This window comes from Heliangelus exortis, chromosome 9 (genome assembly GCF_036169615.1).
Source record: "Heliangelus exortis chromosome 9, bHelExo1.hap1, whole genome shotgun sequence".
Classification (NCBI taxonomy): domain Eukaryota; kingdom Metazoa; phylum Chordata; class Aves; order Apodiformes; family Trochilidae; genus Heliangelus; species Heliangelus exortis.
In genome coordinates, this window is record NC_092430.1 from 17,729,202 (window position 1) to 17,747,759 (window position 18,558).

At 49.6% G+C, this 18,558-nt stretch overlaps 1 protein-coding gene across 3 annotated transcripts in view; it reads right to left on the reverse strand.

The window, feature by feature from the left end:
- Nucleotides 1-18,558, reverse strand: part of SENP5 (SUMO specific peptidase 5) — a 169,327-nt gene that overhangs the window by 61,665 nt on the left and 89,104 nt on the right. The window lies entirely within an intron of this gene.

Genomic DNA, 18,558 nt, shown 5'->3' on the forward strand with positions numbered 1-18,558 from the left:
CCACTCCTAAATATCCTTGCTCAGACTCACTCTGTTCTTGTTCCTTCTTGTAGCCACCTCTCTGAACCCACTTTTCCACTACAGTGGATTAATCTCCCCCACCCCCCTGAGACCCCATGCCTAAGGGTGCCCCACGGGCACTACTGCTCTCCTGCCCATCTCCACCAATCCAGCTCCAGACCCTTCCCCTACCAGCCCGTCCAGAGGGGCTGCTCCTGCCTCACACAGCCCCATCCTCTGGCAGGGTTGGCCCCACCCGAGCCCCCCACAGTTTAGCTGTGGCACTTCCCTGTCTAGACAAAAACACACACCCAGTGCCCCAACCTCCTCCTCCTGCCCCCACAACTCTTGCTTGTGCCTCCCCCAGCACTAGTCTGCCATTTACTGACAGTGCTTCAGCCTCCTTAATTTCAGACCTCCAAGGGAAGATCATTCTTCCTTTTAATTGCGTATTTACATGGCACCCAGCTGGCCAGGGTGCCCAAGCACACACAGCCCCCTCGGGAGCCCAGCAGGTGCCAGCCCTAGCTCACACTTGCCTTGTGCCATCAGCTGAACAGCCACAGAACAGCACCCAGCCCACCTTGCTGAGGGCTACGAGCACACAAAAAAAGGATGAGAGCCTGAAATTATCCCCACTGCACAAAATTGCCTCTGCCTGGAGCTGCTGAGGATACCCATCCCACCCTTCATCAGTGTTTAAAACAGCTCAGCTGTGGCTCTGCAGGTCTCAGCTGCAGGGAGGGACTCAGAGCTGTAGGGCTGACCAGCCCTTCAGCATCCCGGCAAGTTTGCATCGAGTGGGTGTGATTTGCTCCATCCTGATTTAGCAGAAATTTCCAGCCATGGGTCATGCTCCAGCATTTGTTACAAAACAACTTTCCACTCCTCCCTTTTTTTTTTCTCCCTTTAAAGCAAAATATGTGCTTTAGATCCTCTCTGTCCATGCGCTGCCACCAGCCACCAGCCCATGGCCTTGCTGCCATCTTCAGGGCATCTCCCACCACCTCCCCCTGGCCTGGGGTTACGGCCGGCTCCACGGGAGACCGTTCCTCACTGGGGCTCCTCTGAGACCAAAGGCTAAAGGAAAAAAGCCAACAGGCAAGTTTCGGAGGACTTTCCACAACATGATCCAAGAATTAAAAAAGCTGAACAGATTTTACATATTAAGACTGCAATCCTTTAGTGCAACATTAAAGACTATTTACTTAAGAGGCTGTGGATGTTACGCTGGGAAGTTTTCCCTTCCACAGATGCTCTGAACAGCCACGGCAGAAGCCTGCAACCAGCAGCTTGTGGTGTTTTATTGCATCGCTGCTGCAGCCAAAAGCCCTCATTATCCTCCAGAAGTGGAGGTTTGCCAGTGCTGTTGTGATGGTCAGCTGGCATGCCAGGTGTGGGTGCTTCACTGCTCCAAAACGGTGTGCCCAGGGCAGTGGTGGGACCATCACAAACAAGTCACTGCCCTTGGAGTTACTTATAGAGTGAGGGCCAAGAGGGAAGCTGGAAGAGCATCCTTAAATCCTATCACATGCCACCATGGCATCCTCTGACCCTTCCTTCCTCCCCCCAAGCTGCTCTCCTCTGGTAACCCTTAAAAAAACCGGAGGAATTAAGCATTACCAGGAAAATATTTCACCTAATAAAAAAATGATATAATCAGAAGTTCTCATTGTGAGCACAGAAACCTGATGGGATTTAAAGCTTCAAATTCAGCCTCCTGACCACAGGGAAACATTTCCACTCCTCCATTGGAGGGGAAAGGAGAGCTGACGCCTTCTGCGAAATCCAGATAACCCCGTTCATCTTCTGTGGTGGATCTTTAAAGTTTATACTGGAGAGATGTCAAATGCCAGGAAATCCAAACCTCACCTCCAGCTTGCTCTCGGGCCACCTGTACTTGTGCTAGTGTGGCCACGTTGGCCCTGTGCTGTCTCCTGAGCCGTCCTGTGGTTTCCTCCCACCCCAGACAGCGCTCCTGGAGCTCTATCTCCAATTCATTACAATAATTGGGAGGAACTGGAAAGCCAGACTCAGGGTCAGCAGATTTTTGCTGGGGTGGAAACAAAAAAGAGCTGCTTTGGCTCTCTCTAGATGTGCTTCCTGCTGCAAGAAACTGTGAGAAACCCTGGTGGAGCTAAAAGAGCCATTTTTCTCCAATTTTTGCATTGTTTTTCCCTGTCCAGGTCTGTACCCACCATGGACCTGATGACGTCTCCTGTGTTTCTCAAAGTTATGACCACCTGAAATTGTGTTTAGATGAGAATAGCAGCTTTCATTAACATGTAACACATCCCCTGTGTGCCCAAAAAGCCCAGAAAGCAGAAGAAAAATTAAAAGCCATAATGTATTTTTTTATTCCTATTGATTTTTAAGCCTATCTCATTTTGGCAACCTGGCTTGTAATTTTGGAGTGCTTGTGGGATAGTATAAGTTCCCAAGGCCTCACGGTAAGATTGTATGAAGACTTTTTAATATTCAGGTATACAGAAATAATTACTTTTCAGTATTATGCAGTAAACCATCTGATGGAGTCACAGCAGTGGAGCTCACATGGGCAAGCTGGCGAGATCTCCAGACAAATGTGGGGACTGGCCACCAGACCCCAGGGCTTCCCTACATTTCCCTGCCTTTTATTGCATCATCCTGGCCTAAACACAAGAAAACTGGGAGACCCAAGATGAACTGGCATCTCCTGGTAGTGGTGCAGAGACTGAGCTAGCTGTGCAGGGCACACAGCAAGCCTGGCAGCTCCACGTGCACATCCTTGCTCGGGAAGCCATGCTTTAATCAAGGATCTGAGATCTTTCCTTTGGCTGCCCGGGGCGGGGCGGGGGGATTTTAACTCTAAACACATTAGCGTGCGAGATTGAAAGGTAACGCGTCCTCCCGGGGCCACCGAACAACGGGAAGGAGCCTGGGTTTCATTTGCACAAAGCGCGCTGTGGGAATTTCCCTAATCAAATAAAAAGAAAATGAAAAACTCGCTCTCTCCAAAAGTTTAATTCTCTTAATTACATTAATTGGAGAAACAGAGAAGCCTCCTTTGCGTGCATTTCCTCTCTGCAGAGGAGTGGTGCTGCAGGAAGGGATGTTTTTTTGCACGAGGGTGTGGGTTGGACCCCCATCCCCTGGCAGGATGGGATGGGAATGGAAGAGAAACAGCAGGGATGACGTGTGGTCATCCTTGCCACAAAAAAAATCACCAAGAAAGAATATTTCCTCCACTTGGGTCTTGGCCTGGGTAACCCCTGCACAGAGTGATCTGTTCATGCCTGGAAAATGTAACAGAGAGTTTCTCCAGCCTTTGGCTGCTCCAGATTCCCATGAGGTGTCAGAAGGGAGATGGGGAGCAGACTGAAAACCAGGTTGCAGAGCACTTGCCTCACCCGCCAGTGCTTCAAAGTATTTTGATATCCAGTAGGTAGCACGTGGCCCCAGAGGGGTCTGTGCAGGGGGGCTGGGGTCTTGCAGTGCCCCTGCCATGGGCACCCCCAGCCAGGTGCTGCTCACAGGCACAGTCTGGCCTTGCTGCTCCTGTTAGCACATGGGCTCGTTTTATATGTCCTGAGGGAGAGTGGGGAAGTGACATCATGGCAAGCAATGGCAGAGAGGGGGAAGCCACTTCCTTCTGCCCTGCTCTGCACAGCCACGGCTCCCCAACAGCCCCCTGGGGTTCAACCCTAACCATTTTAACCCCTTTTCTACCAGAAGGAAGGGAGGATCTCACAGAATGGTCAGCCATGTCCTGTTTGTTTCCACTGCTGGCCAGCCAAGTGGGGTTGCTCATGAGATGCCTTCATCAGTGGGGACCAGTTCCCCAGCCCCTTACAGCAGGGAGATGATGATGTGCAACAGTGTAAATACATAAAAAATACCCACAAATGCATATTTACCAGCTCTGCTTGGATATCGGGCCCCTTGGGAAAGCTGGGGGGAAAGGGGTTTTGAACTTGCACCTATACAAGCACAAGCTAGAGAGCAGCCCCCTGCCCACCCTGAACAAATCCTGAAGAACACACATTGTTCTATGCCTGGGCAAAGGGCCTTCTTCAAGGTTCATAATTCTAGTTTTCTGGGGCAGGTGAAGGACCCTGGGGAGGGTCAGTGTTTGGGTGAACTGCAGAAAACCGAGTTTGGCTGGACAGTAGCATCCCCCACTGCACAGCAACTCTACAGCTGTCAGCCAGAGGCCTTCTCCCCACTGACGCCACAGTTACCAAGTCACTATAACTATAGTGAATGTAACTATATTTTTAATATATAATGGGAAAAGTCTGTGGTGTTTGCTGTATGCTTACTGAAAAAAAAAAAAAAAAAAAAAAAGAAAGAAAATGGATACAGCCAAAACATTTTGCTGAATGCTTTCATTTGGTTAAAAAAAAAAAAAAAAGGTAAAAGGAAAGACCCACCTTTATAGGAAGCTCATGTTTGGAAAATTCCAGCCCAAGTAACACAAGTTATGAGCAATTGAAAATTGGGATTAGAAAGGAACTGAGTACAAAACCTCAAGTATGAGCACCAGCATCCTGCTGGCAGGTCCCCATCGCCTGAACAGAGGTCAGCAGTGGGACGGCTCCTGGGGTGCTCTGGCTCCTGGCCATGTTAGGGCCTGGGGAGGGAAGAAAGGGGGTCACAGCATCCTCTTGTTGCTGGGTACTGGTGCAGCAGAGAGGGCAGGGGGGAGCTGTGCAGCTCTGGAGGCTTTCCCTGCACTGTGGGCAGCAGCAAAGAGCTGCTCAAAGGTGACATAAATTACTGACAGCAAAGCCCTTCACCCCATATACCTCCTGTTCTCCTCTGCTGTCTCGGGGCAGGGTTGAAGCTAGGGGCTGCACACAAAGCTGAACCTCTTGAACTCTCGTTGTTTCACGCTAGCTTAGCTCAGCCGGGGCAGCTTTGTGCCAGAAGTCTCCTAAGTGAATTTATTCCTGGCTTGCTGCGGGCCGTGCTTTGCCAAGAAATGCACAGGTGCAAATTAAATCAATATACCTGGGGCAGGGGGGCCTCTGTGAAAGGGTTTGCGTGGCTCTCACCAGACTAGCTTTAAAGCCAAGTGAAGCTGAAACACTGCAACTTCCCGTTCAGACAAGCTGGGTGTCTGCAGGGCTTTCCCAGGCCAGCATGGCTGCACCTACCTCTGATGAGGGCTGGAGACACGGTGTGAGCAGGAGAACCTCAGTCTCCCCACTCCTGGGGGACAGAGATGTGCCTGTCTCATTCTGCACAGCTTCTTTGGCCCTGGGCCCCCTCCACTCCTCCAGCACTGCCTGAAGTTGGATGCAGCAGGGTCTTCATCTGGCCAAGGTCCCTATGGGGTCACAGCACCTCAGATCCCACCTCATAGCAAATGAGACTCAGTGGGAACAGGAAGGAGGAAAAGGCTCCTTTTTCTGTGCAGGATACAGCCATGCTACCCAAGCTCCTGCCCCATGATGTAGGTGCTGGTGCTCCTTCCTTGGGCTGCCAGCCATGACCCTTGCTTATTTGTTGTCCTAATCCACTCTGCATTGCATCATCTTTAAGAGGAAGAAGGCAAGACCTCACCATGCACCTTGCAAGCTCCTGGGTGGAAGGCAACATCACAGGCCTCCATGTGATGAGACCACTTTGCAAGCCCTTATGCTAGGAGATTACATTGCAAGCCCCATTATGTGGCTTCTCCATCCCAAGCTCCAGAGCTCTCTAGATGGGGCAGAGATGGGCCCATGATTTTATTCCCACTATACAGAAAGTGTGGCAGCCCCAGGCAGGCAATGTTGGTCCTGTGCTCAGTTGTCCCAGCAAACTACAGGATAGTGTGGCCACATCCACAGTAATGACTAAAATGGTGCCAGGGAGTAGGAAACCATTTACACAGCTTTGGGCTGGAGTGGGTAGCTCTGCTAAACATGGCTTTGGATGCAGGGTAGGGCAGGGACCCTTCCCAGTCGGCAAGGTGGATAAGGTCACTCTACCTGAGATGCTGAGAGAGGTTGGTACCCTGGGGATGGCATGGTCTGTGCTGCTTGACTTCAGCAGCTTCTCCAGCTAAGCCAGAAAACATCCTGGTCTTTCAGTCTGGTACACCCGGGCCAGCACTGACATCATGGTGTAGCCACAGAAGATGGGATTCCATTGCCCAAAAGCAGCATCTCCAAGAGAGGTGGAAGTCTGCCCTGCCTTCACAGCCCCTTCATGAGGATGAGCCTACCTGCAGCTCTGCCAGATGCCCACCATAGGAGGAGCACCCTGCTCCCAGGCCCTGGCACTAAGGGAACTGGTGATGCCCTTTGTCAAATGAGAGTACAAAGACCTCAGCTGGCAGCCAGCTCTTGGGCTGGGAGTCAATGAACCCAGCCATGACCTGTCCTCAAATTATTTTATTATTATCTACACCCAGATGTGGTCCTGACAGCAGGCTGGGACATTGCACTGTCCCAAGAGCAGTGTGCACCCCTCATATCAGCCTCAGGGAGCCAGCATCACCCCCCTCAGTGAGGGCTGGGAGAAAGGCGGGATCGGCGGTGTTATTTTACCTAATTTATGACTAAACGCCCCCAGAAGAGTTTAGCCCTTATTACCAAGATATAATGGCCTATTAAGGGAGCAGCATTCTCTGGAAAGCAGCCCAGTGTCAGTGACTCCTTATTGCGATAAGAACTTAATAATCACACGTGGGGTGAGGAGGGGAGGAAGCCCTCAGCTTGCCCACAGCCACAGCCCTGGGGAGGTCCTGCTGTGCAGGGAGGGGGAAGTGGGAAACCCCCATGGGGACTCTGCTGATTGAGGAGGAAACCCCCACGCTTGTAAATCTGTAATTCCTCAATTCCTCACTAAATGCTTCGTAATGACAACAGATTTAAAGTAGTGTCAGAAACCTCTTGTCTTCTTTTACAGTAAAGTCATGTCCTGAAGCCAAAGAAAGGAACCAAGGAAAAAATAATTGCTCACACACTTAAAACACCTTCAGCATCTTTGAAGCTTCTTCAACCTGTTTTCCATATTGTCCTGTGGGCAGGGGTGGAGAGCTTGAGCCCTGAGTGTCTCCTACCCTTGCAATAAACTAATTTCAGAAGAAGGGACATCCATCCCACCACCACCCTGAATTCTCAGCACATCTTGCCTAAGTGTGACGGTTTTGTTTGCTTCTGGGTTTGTTATTGAACAGGGAACATTTTCTCAGCAAAATGTAAGGCTGAGTGATAACGACTGGGCAGGAACTGATAGAGACTTTGCAGATCGAATATGATGTTGTTTATTTGACTATGATGTATATTTAAAGGTCTCAGTTACAATTGGCCCCAGGCAGTCTCTAATGAGCTGCAGCTGCCTGGACTCTCATTAGCTGTAATGACATCTTCTCAGTACATTTTTCTTGGGGTAAGACCTTGTCCTCTCTATGGTTGTGCATGCACTAAAACCAAGAGACATCTCACCCTAAAAGGGCAGCCAACTCAAAACAGTGGAGCAATGATAAATGATGCAAGTGCCCAGAAGAGACAAACCTTTCCTGGAAGAGTCGTTGTTTATTTAAGGCAAACTAAATGTAATTTACTTTGGCACGCCTTAGAATTAGACCAGGAGGTATTTGCACGGAGCCTCAAAAAATAGGTAACAGTCACTGTGTGTGTTAGGCAAAGATCAATTTGCAATTTCCCTGATTTTTTGCCATTCTTCTTACTCAATGATCAACCACCCACCTTCCCAAGAGCCATTTTCTGAGGCAGAAAAGCTGCAAAAAAAAAAAAAAAAAAAAAAAGCCTAGATTAGCAAAGGAGGTGAGAGGAGCAAACACAAGCCCCAGTGTTGGCAGGACCTCCGCACTCCTGTTCCCTGCCGGCGAGGAGCTGGCGCTACAGCCGCTGCTTCCTATTGATCCTGCCCTGAGCCCTGGCCTTTTTTTAGTATGTTTTGGGGTGGTTTTTTTTTTGCTCTGGGTATGTCTTCTGGTTCTCTGCCCCTACCGCCAACAGAGGCCTTATCCGACTTCCATCTCTTCTTCAGAGAATTGAGGGAGCAGTCATTAATCATCCGAGCTGTCCCCTCCGTGGGAGCACAATGGCCTCCTTTATCCCGCACTTCAACAGCCCTGACATGTACAATAACAATCAGCCTTGACATATCTGTATTGCACCAAAGAGACTTCCTCAAAAGGTTCTTTTGCAACATTTCGGGTTGTAGTTAAAACATATTGGTTTATTGTGAGGCGAGTGGTGGGGATCATATCGGAGATGTATACAGGTTTCTAGGTAGCAGAACAGCATCTCACAAACATTTTTCTTGGTTGCTAACCCAGCCAGCTGAGGTAGAGCTGGCTATTGCAGGAAAGGTGATATGTGCTTCCACAGGGTGGTTTTCCACCCTGTTTTTTTATGGAGTCTTTCTGATGTGGAAGTTTGGCTGCTTCTTACTGAGACATGCAGAGTTTAAAAAATTCCTCTCCCAAAATGAGCGCAGTAAAAGCCCCATCTCAGCTATGTCAGCAGACATGAGACAAATTAGATGAAACCTCTATCTCCAAACTCAGTCCTGCAGCCAGGTATTTTACACCTACAGCAAAACACTGTGCAAACTGACCCCCCCAAATTACCAGCAGAGATGCAGAAGTCTGCAGGAGCTGCTCACAGAATTTGCCTAAGGGAGCGTTGAGACCTCATTGCTGATGCCACCAAATGTCTGTGCTATCCCCATGGACACAAGGTGGGAGAGGGACAAGCCAAGTACCACATCCCTGGGTATGGGGGTGGAGGGTCAGAAGAAGGGAAAGGAGAAATAAATGATAGCAGAATTGCTAAGTAAAAGCAGAGAGCTACTTACACCCACATTTAACCAGCTGAAAGCTGGGTTAGGAATTTTTAAGTCCTCCTTAAATTCCTGGGCTCTGAAATGCCACTGAACTAGCAGAGGTATTTCTGGACGAGTTGCAGGAGCTCCCAAATAACCAGGGAACACTAGAAAAATAAAGAAAGGTGGGGGCGGGGGAAATAAAAACAGGAAACAGGTGGGGTTTACTTTTCCCTTTCCCCCCTGTGTTGTTTCACTGCTTTTCACAGGGGCAAGCCGGACCTCCGAAGCTCAGATTAAACAGTTTGCTACAAAATAAAAATGCAGCCAAATTCCCAAGCTCCGAGATAGAGGGAGAAGCCACTCTGGGAGACACACAAGTAGGTCAACAGGGCATTTCTCCGCTGTCTGGACCCCCTGGCTAACTGCTCTGCCCCTTCCAACACCAGTGAAACCAAAGCCTGACGTTAATTTGCAGCCAGACAAGCTGCCGGTGCTCAGCAGCGGGGCCTCGATTCCCCTCTGCCGGCTGCAGAGCTGCCTGGGAGCAGCCGGGGCTACAAAAGCAGCAGTAAAAGGGTGAATATTTGGATTATTCCAGGAAACCAATGGCTCTTCTTGAAATTATAGATTTTCTCCAATCCTCTGCATTGGATAAATGGATAAACTGGATAAGAGGGGGTGTTGCCATGAGGTGAAGCTGTCCCAGACCTGCACGCTCTCCCTGGGGAGCTGCTGACCTGCCCCAGTGCAGGCAAACATGGTGTCTTCAGCACAGAGCAAACCACACCAGGTACAGCGTGCACACCTTGCCCTTTCACTCTGTTCCAGGACCCTGTATTTTTTTAACACATCTTTTCTGCTGGCTGCCTGCCACAGATTTTTTTAAAAATATGTATATATATTTTTCTTTCTTTCTTTCCAATATTCTGACAACTGTAACAAGAAATGGAGGGGGGAAAAATCCTGACCCAGGCCAGCCAGTTTTCACTGTCTACAGCACACAGTGACACGGTGAGTATGCTGGAGTTGGCAGCTGGCTGAACCCAGTACAGACAGAGCTGTGCAGTGGCTCAGGAGCATTGCCAGGTGCTGCGAGGCATGCGTTGGGCAGCAGAAGCAGCTTCTCCCTCTGACACAAACCACACTTAGATCCAGCCTCCTGCCCTCTCTCCTCAGTTCTCCCTGACCCCTTCACAGAGGAGGGGCGAGTGCCCATGGGGCTGTTGCCACGGATGGACAAGAGGAGATGTTGCTGGCTACGATGTGCCAACACGGAGCTGCGCCAGGAGCCGACAGATACTTTCTATTTCCCCTTTTTTTTGGTGCAGTGGTTTGACATGTAATTAGAATTATTAGTTATAACTTTAGCTTGTCCTCTCTCTCCTAGCCATGAATCTACTCCAGCCTCCTTGTGTTTGCACCTTTTGCAATTGTTTGCAGGGGTGATCAAATTTGGGGTGGGAAGGGCTGCTTGCCCCCAGACAGGTGGTACTGTCCCACCACCCCAGCCAGGAGAAGGCATTTCAAACATCCCATGAGCAGCTGGCAGAGGGGAGAAAGATAGTTTGGGCAGAAAGCACTGGGCACAGGATTAAAGGACTAATTAGCTCTTTCCCCCTTCTGCTAAGAGCCACAGACCCAATTGCAAATATTTCAGCTGATGGGGACTTGCACATTGACATATCCATCCCTGCAGGTTCTGCTTTCCAGCCTTCCCCCAAATAAAGGCTTGTGCCGCTCTGCAATGTGCTCAGGCCCCAGGCTTTTTATTATTTCCAAGGTCATTTGCTCTGCAGCAGGGCTGAAAAGCAGAATTGCCTTTCTTGCGCTGTTTATGTCTACCAGATACACACTACTTGCTTTTTCATTTGGATTCATTTTCTGAGAGAAAGGAGCAAAGCAATTTTCTATTTACTGCAAAATTCCAAGTGAGCAATTTTGTGGATCTGGAGATTGTCAGGAAGAGGTTACTGGACTGTGTACAGAAAGGAGGAGGAGAGCAGAAGTGATAGGAGAAGCGCGTGGAGCGGGAGAGGCAAGGGCTAAAGCTTTTGCAATGCCGTCGCCGTCTCAAGAAACCTTTCCCTAAACACCCAGGACTGGTAACTATTACAGGATGTGTGAGTAATTCCTAGATAATTTTTTAAGTATTTGGAAAAAAACAATGCATAATGAAAACATTACGCTATTGCCGTGCCGCTGACACTGTTGGCCAGATCCTCAGCTGCTGTGAATAACGCTCTCGCCTTTGACTCACACAGAATTCTGCCTTATTTATCCCAGCTGAGGATCAAATGCATCGGCCAGTGCTCATGCCACCTCACAGGTCAGAGCAAAACTCTGCCTATAAACCTGGTAAATATGGCAGTGCTTGCCCATGGCCATGCTCTGAAACACTGCCAAGACTGCAAAGCCCCGGGTACAGCTGCTTGCTGTTGTCTTCAGCCTAACCCCGACGGGATGAATATTATGAATATCTCCTGGGGTTGGGCAAGGGCAGCAGCTGCTCTGCTGGGTTCTAAGGCAAGGAGCCCTCAGCGGGCAGCAGGTCAGGGTGCAAGTGAGGCGCAGGGCTGCAGCCAGGGAGCTGGGAAGCAGCCGGCTGGCAGGGGGGAAGGATAAACAAGGAATGGTTAGCAGTTTGCACACATAGATTAATTTCTATATGTTTTTTTAGAACTTAGAATAATTTATTGTAATTACTGTTGGCTGAGTTGTGTTTGAAGAAGGCAGTGCTATTTAAAAGGATTTTTGAAAGGCATTGAATTGGGAGGCAATTATTTTTTTTTAAAATATGTTTAAGGATTATAAAAGTAATTACTGCCCTCAAGCCAGGATGTCTAATTATGTTAAACTGTGTCTTAAGACAGCACAACTTTGAGTCTCTTCCTTGGGTGGTTCACACAGGAGTAGAGTGCATGTGGCACGGCCAGGACAGGGCAGAGCATGGGCAGGGATGTCTCCATGGCACCTCACTGCTGATGCAGCCCTGGCAGAGACATGAGGCAGGCACAGTGTGAAGAGCACGGGGAAGCAGGGGGATAAAAAGGGGGTGGGGAAAGGGACAAAGGAGAAAAATAGAGAGAGCAAGTGATTAGGGGTACCAAGCAGGTACCCCCATCACCCTTGGCTTTAGGCACAAGCTAGCCTGATGCCTGTGAGAAAGAGCTTGCTCTTACTTTGGGGAATGGGCACAATGACCCCTCCAGGGCCCCTTCCTGCCCTGTTTTTCTCTCTTTTCCTCTGGGAGCCCTTCATGAGAAGCAAGAGAGAAGTATGCGTTTATTTTTCAAGCTTGCCTTCTGACTCCAGCTCCCCTCTGTTCTTCTGCCAACGTGTGAGAAACAAGTTCAGGTTTAAAAGGCAACCTGAAATGTGCGTGCATGCACAAAACTGTTTTATTTTTATAACGCTGTGATTTATGGGCCAGCTTGGGGCAGGGGGGATTTCACTGGTGATTTTTGAGTGTTTGAAAGTTGCCCATACTAGAAGAGGCAGCCAACATCCTACATACTGGGGAAGTGGCCACCGTGGGCAGGAGGAGAGGGCAGCACAGGCAGGGATAATCCCTGCAATGAGGCTGCAGCTGCACAGGAGCAGGGCAGGGCTGGATGTGGCCAAGCAGGACAATATTTCAGTAATGGGGATGAGAGGTGGAGCTGCATCAGTGACAGGCAAAGCTGCATCTTAAGGATGTGTAAGGAGCTGCTGAGATTTAGACTCAGCTTGGAGGTGGGGGATGCAGGGGGAGGTGGTTGCTCTCCCAGCCAGAGGTGGATAGAGGCTGGTTAACCATGTAGAAATCAGGTGTCCTCCTTCAACATCCCACCAGCATCCAGCCCTGGAGGGGGGGCTCACATTCATTTAATCCAAAACATCAAGCAGCATTGACCCAGCAAAGACCATTCCTGGGGGGCATCAGGCAGAGCAGGCTGGCAGGAGGGAGTACAGTGTCCTGCAGGATGCTCATCCCCCTAAGATCAGGAGCAGATAGAGCAGCAGCCACAGCCCCAGCAATGGGCACAGCAGTGCCAGTGTGCTGGGCTGACCACTTGCAGGCACTGGGGAGCTCACAGAGTCACAGAAATGCTGTAAGGATGGGGGATGCAGCGAGAGACGATGGAGAAGAGCTGCTTTCTGGGAAGAGAAAGTGCTGTGCTGCCAACAAGAGCAGCTAGAAGGCAAACCAGGAGTTGCCAGCACCAGTAGAAGAACAGCAGGGCAGTTTCCAGCATCCCACACTGAGCTGGAAGTCAAAGATATGTCAGGGCTAGATTTATCTCTGCCTCAACTGGGGAAAATGCAGTCCCAACACACAATCTTTTTCAAATATAGAAAACTGTTTATCATTGTTATTATTGTTGTTGTTATTACTACCACTACTATTATTTTCCAGTCTGTCTCCCCAGAGTCTTTGGGTGATTTTCACCCTCGGAGTCTCTCAGAAGCAAGACTCAGTGTGGTTTTTCCCAAGCTACACCTGGAAGCAGTTCTTGGTGTTTTGGGTCCTTTGTATTCTGTGGATTATAAAAGATCCCTGCTGTAAGGAGCCTGGAAAAGGAACAGTACTAATTATTATTAACTCTGCCAAAGCCAATCATATCCTTGGGTAATTATTGGTTTACCCAATTTTCCTGGGAGCCTACTGTGTAAATACACCATTGAGAAGAGGCTATTATTTCCTCCACGCTCCACCTCACCATAGCACTCACAGTTTTGGGCTAGTCACATGCCCATTGTGATCAGGGTTGTTAATTTTTGCAGGTGATCACCACCTGTAATCAAATACAAGATGAGAAATGGGGTGAGCTGAGGTATTCCCTCCACCCTCCCAATCTCTCCGGCCCCCAGTCTCATCTCTCCAGCCTTTGGTGGTGGGTTGACCTTGGCAGGACCCCATCACTCCCCTACTGAGATGGACAAGGGAGAGAAAATACGAGAGGCTCGTGGGTCAAGACAAGGACCAGGAGAGATCACTCAGCATTTGCTATCATGGGTAAAACAGACTCAACTTAGGGCAATTTTTTTATGGTATTAACAATCAAATCAGGATAGTATAATGACCTAATGGGCTCAGCCTTGGCCAGTGGTGGGCCCATCTTGGAGTCAGCTGGCACCAGCTTTGTCAGACATGGTGGAAGCTTCTTGGAGCTTCACCTGAAGCAATCCCTGCAGTTATCTGGCTACCCAAACCCAGCCATGCAAACCACTTGCTCAATGCCTCCAAGCCCCCTTGCCCCAGCTGAGGCCATTTGTTACCTCTAAGCAAAATCCAGCAGAGTTCTCCCCAGGACCACAGGCACCCCACACGAAGCTTCCCAGTCCAGGCCACAGCACAGCACAGCTCAGCCAGGACTGTCCCAGTGCTCATCTGACTCCATGTCCAGCCCTGAGAGTGACTTTCCCTGACACAAGGAGAAGCATGGGCAGGGAGCAGTGGGGAGGAAGTGTGTCTCACGGCAGGAGACCCAAGCTGCTTTCTCTTTCATCACCACTCATTTATTTGGATTAGAGTCAGCTCTCTCCTGAATCCTTTGTTCACTGTTTGTTATTCCACATGCACCCAGCACTGCACGTTCATCTTTATTAGCTCTAATTGCTTCCCTGTTCTAATGGGATCTCACTATTCGCATACAATTGAAAGGAAATGTATTCATTAAAATAATTCTCCTCTTAACTGTTGTTCAGGGCTGGTGCTGTCAGTGCTGCTTGCTGTCATTTTCTCCCTGCTCACTGCCAAGTTCTGGACAGGCCCAGGATGCAGGTGAAACATCATTAACAATTTCATGTTAATGTGACCTGTAGGCTTCAGGCTCAGGCCAGTTTGGGCAATGTTTTTTGATAGAGGAAAGGTTGAGGAGCCACATGACTGATCCTTGATGGGCTAGAGGAGCCTGTGGAGGGTGGCACATGTAAGGTGATACGTGGCTACTCCCATCACGGGCAACCCAACAGCAATCCCAACCCCATGCACCAGAGCTCCTCAGACTTCTCCTTCAAGACAAAGGAGTTTAATGAGAAAAGGAAAGAGAGGATAGAGGCAGGGATGCTTGAGAGCCAGAGAAACTGCACCAGGCAAAAGTCTCCCATCAAAATTAGCGAAAAGAGACAGTTTCAAGCAGCAAACCAGCTATCTTCCTAACAGCTTAGTTTCCTCCCTGGCACTCAGACCAACTTGTCCTCCCACCACTGCTAGTTATGCATCTTTAGGGAATACTTTAATGACCCTTCTTCCTTCTCACTCCTTACACTGGGCTTTTCTTCCTGTACCTGGACAGCTGAGGTACCATCATCACTGTAGCCAAGCAACCTCCCCATTAGCACACTTGTGGCTCAGGCCAAGGCATCTCCTCACCCTAAACAATTAGCCCCATGCTTTGTCCACAGTGTCCCTCTCCTCCCCTCCTGATGCCCCCAAACAGCTTGTTTCTGCAGCACTGTCCACTCAAATGAATAGATTTCTCTTTCAGTGAAAGAAACATCCCCTGGTTTATCACATTCCCCATTCTCTGTGAAAGCTGCCTTCCCTCGCCTGGCATATTTATGCCATAATTTGTTAAGAGCATCACGTAAGGCCAAAGATGGAAAATTGGCAGTTTCAGGGCTTGCAGAGCTGTTTCAGTGAAGATGGGCAGCACATTCTCCTTGAACATGATGCAGCTGTGCAGGAGCTTCCCCTGCAAATGAGTCTGGCAGGGTCCTTCCCCATTGGGTCATATTTAAGTCATTGATGGGCTACGAGTGCAGGCATGGCTGTGGACTGGGTTTGGACCAACCACTGCCCTGGGACAGACTGTAGTGGAGATGAGCCCTGATAGCATCTTCTCTGCTCATTACTACCCTGTATCACCTTCGCAGGGGTGGCTTTGCAAACAGCACAAAAGAGGAGCCCACAATATGTTTGGTTTCACTCACAGGGTAAACCTGGAACCATCAAGGCTCCCCCAGTGCAGACACAGCCTTGCAGCTTTCCTGGAGCTGATCCTGGACCAGAGCTGGTCTGGAAGCTTCATTTAAGATGCAAATGACTCGGCATTGCCTAACAGCGATGGCACTAATGGGATGCAAGTTTGTGTCCGCTAATAGCATCCTGCAGCACTTCTAAGTAAGCATCTGCTTTGTCTCTGCGTTTGTCTGTCACAGAAGAACATTACCCAGGCCCCGGTTCTCCTTCTATTAATATATTTGCTTAATTATGCTGTACAGAGCAAGTGCCAGGTTGGCAGACACACTGCAGAAGCTCTGCTATCACTGGAAGCGCTCCACTGAAGATGACAGCGGTGACATCACAAGGCAAATGACATCAGCCCCATGACATGCTGGCTCAACAAACCCTTCTGACCTTGCCCTGCCAACCACAGGCATGCACAACATGGATGGGGTCTACCAAGTCTCCCCCCAAGAAAAGACAAATGCCATGGTCCCCAACAGCTCACCCTGCACATCCTTACAGCAGCATCCAACTGTGAAGCGCTGCCTCCTTTCCCCAGCCAGGGCTTGCTGTCTGTCTGCATTTTAAAAGTGCCTATCAAGCCCCAAAAGGCAGAGTGTTAGACAGACAGTAACCATCTGCCTGCAGGTCAAGTGGCCGTGACAGGCATCCACTGGCCACTAAGACAGTGAGACAGTTTTGAGATTCTCTTTGCAGAGGCTTGGGCTGGCTGCAGAAATCGCTGCCTGCTCCGTCGCTTTTTATTCACCCTTGGGATGTACTTGAGAGCTGTCAGCTCCCCAAGTCACGGGGAAGCTGCACGTCTTGCCAAAATGTGTGCTCAGGTAACAAGAGTGTTGATGAATGCTTTCGGCAGAGCTGGGCTGGGGCATCCACACAGTCCAGCTCTGCTTATACATTTTTGAAAGCCTTCAGCTAAGTGGCAGGACAGCTTGTATCCAGCTTTTGTCTCTAAAAGCTGTACTGAGCTGCAGCTGGAGCCCAGGTCTCCTTCCCTTGCTGCCTTTGTCCTCTCCACTGAGGTCTTTTACTGATCCTCTGCTGCCTGATGCTTCACCTTGGACCCTCTCCTCCTCCTCCTCCATCCTTTCTTCATCTCCCAGACCACAGATCCCTGCCTTTGTGGTGCTGACACAGGGCACCTTGATGGGTGGGACTGAGTAGCAAAACAAAAATAAAGTAGTCACTTCCCCCCTCATAAAAAAAAACCCACCCCAAAACAACAACCAATCCAAACGACCCCAAGGAAGCACTGCTGGTATGACAAGGTGTGCTCCCTGGTGGGAGAGGCTGAGCTGGGGGTAAGGGCAGCCCCAGCCTGGGGTGAGACCCATGGGAACTCTTTCAGTGACTTCCTGGAACCGGTTCTTGAAATATCAATGAACATCTGCAGGCCTGAGGACACACAAGGCTTACAGGGAGGAACCACCACAGGCTCTGGAAGTGCCAGGCAGCAGTGGCAGCAATTTCCTCTTCCCAGCCACAGGGAAAGAGGGGTGCAGAGTAGAGAGAGGACAATTCTTGCTCCAAAGAGAGTAAAATGAGATTATTATTTTTCTGCCTTGTTCTGCACATAAACCTAGCACTTCCTTTGAGGCAGTCCCTGAGGACTTCCCAGACCCTGACTTCATCAAGAAGGAGAAAATTAAAAAAAACTAAGCTGTTCAACCACAGTTGTTCTCCTGAAGCTTATAAACACAAGTGAGGCTAGGGACAGGAGGGATGGGGAAACATGGGTCTGATCCTACAAAGGGTGTCAGGCAGTGAAACCAAGCAGTGTTTCTGGAGGGGGCTAAGGCAAGTAGGGAAAAAGACACGTTCTGTGCAATGTGTCCCCCCATGGGGAGAGGGGTTTTCTGAGCCTTTTGGAGAGGGAAACCTCAGCCCTGTGGGCAGGGGAACACATCTCTGCAGGCATTGTGCAAACCCCTCTGGGCCTCTGGTGCCTTTAAAAAACCTCCCAGGTAATGACCAAGTGCAGCAGCAGAGCCAGTGGCTGCTCCTTGTCCAGCAGCGTGTCAGAGACCTCTGCTGCAACAAAGCCTTGGGGTTGGTTTTTTTGGTTTTTTAGGATCCTAGTGCATCTGCTCTCTAAGCCTCATTCTGATTACAAACCCATGTGGGTTGTTGCTTGTGTTGCTTTACTACTTTTTAAATACTTGCCCATTTTTATTTCCCTGCCTTGTTTCCTCAGACTCAGCCCTGCCCTGCTCCTGCCGATGCTCCCTGCTGCCTGGGACAGACATCTCTGACAGACCCAATGGCTCGGCAGCATCTTGCTGCCTTCTCCAGCTGAACTAATCCCCCCACACCTTGATGGGTTTCCACACCAGTGGCCATGAAGCAGTTTAATTAAGGCAAAGCCCCTCCTTGCTGTAGAGACTTTTGCTTACCAGTGGGTTTCCCCAGGGCCTCATCAACTGAAGCACTTCACAGCCACTCCTCCCCTACCTGCAGCCCAGCTTTCCCTGGGAATTCCCAGGGGAATGGGCAAACCCTGAATTTAGGATTCCACTGAGGGTACCTGTGTGGGATGCCTTGACACTCAGAAAAGCACTCAAGGCCATCTGTTCAAACAGAGACTGGTCTTACTGGGAAATTACGCTTTTGGTCCAAACCCTGGCTTTGCTTGAGGCTCAGTGCATCAAATTTAGCACTTATATCTGCACTAGGAGCTGCAAATGGCTCCACGGCTATCGCACAGGCTGGAATTTGTGTTCATTCTCCAAAAATATGTATAGCTAGTGATGGCTCTAGGGCTAGAATGGGAGTGAGGAGAGTTTCCAGCAGCCAGGATGCCCAATTACTAGGTTTTTTTTCTCTCCATCGAGCTTGAC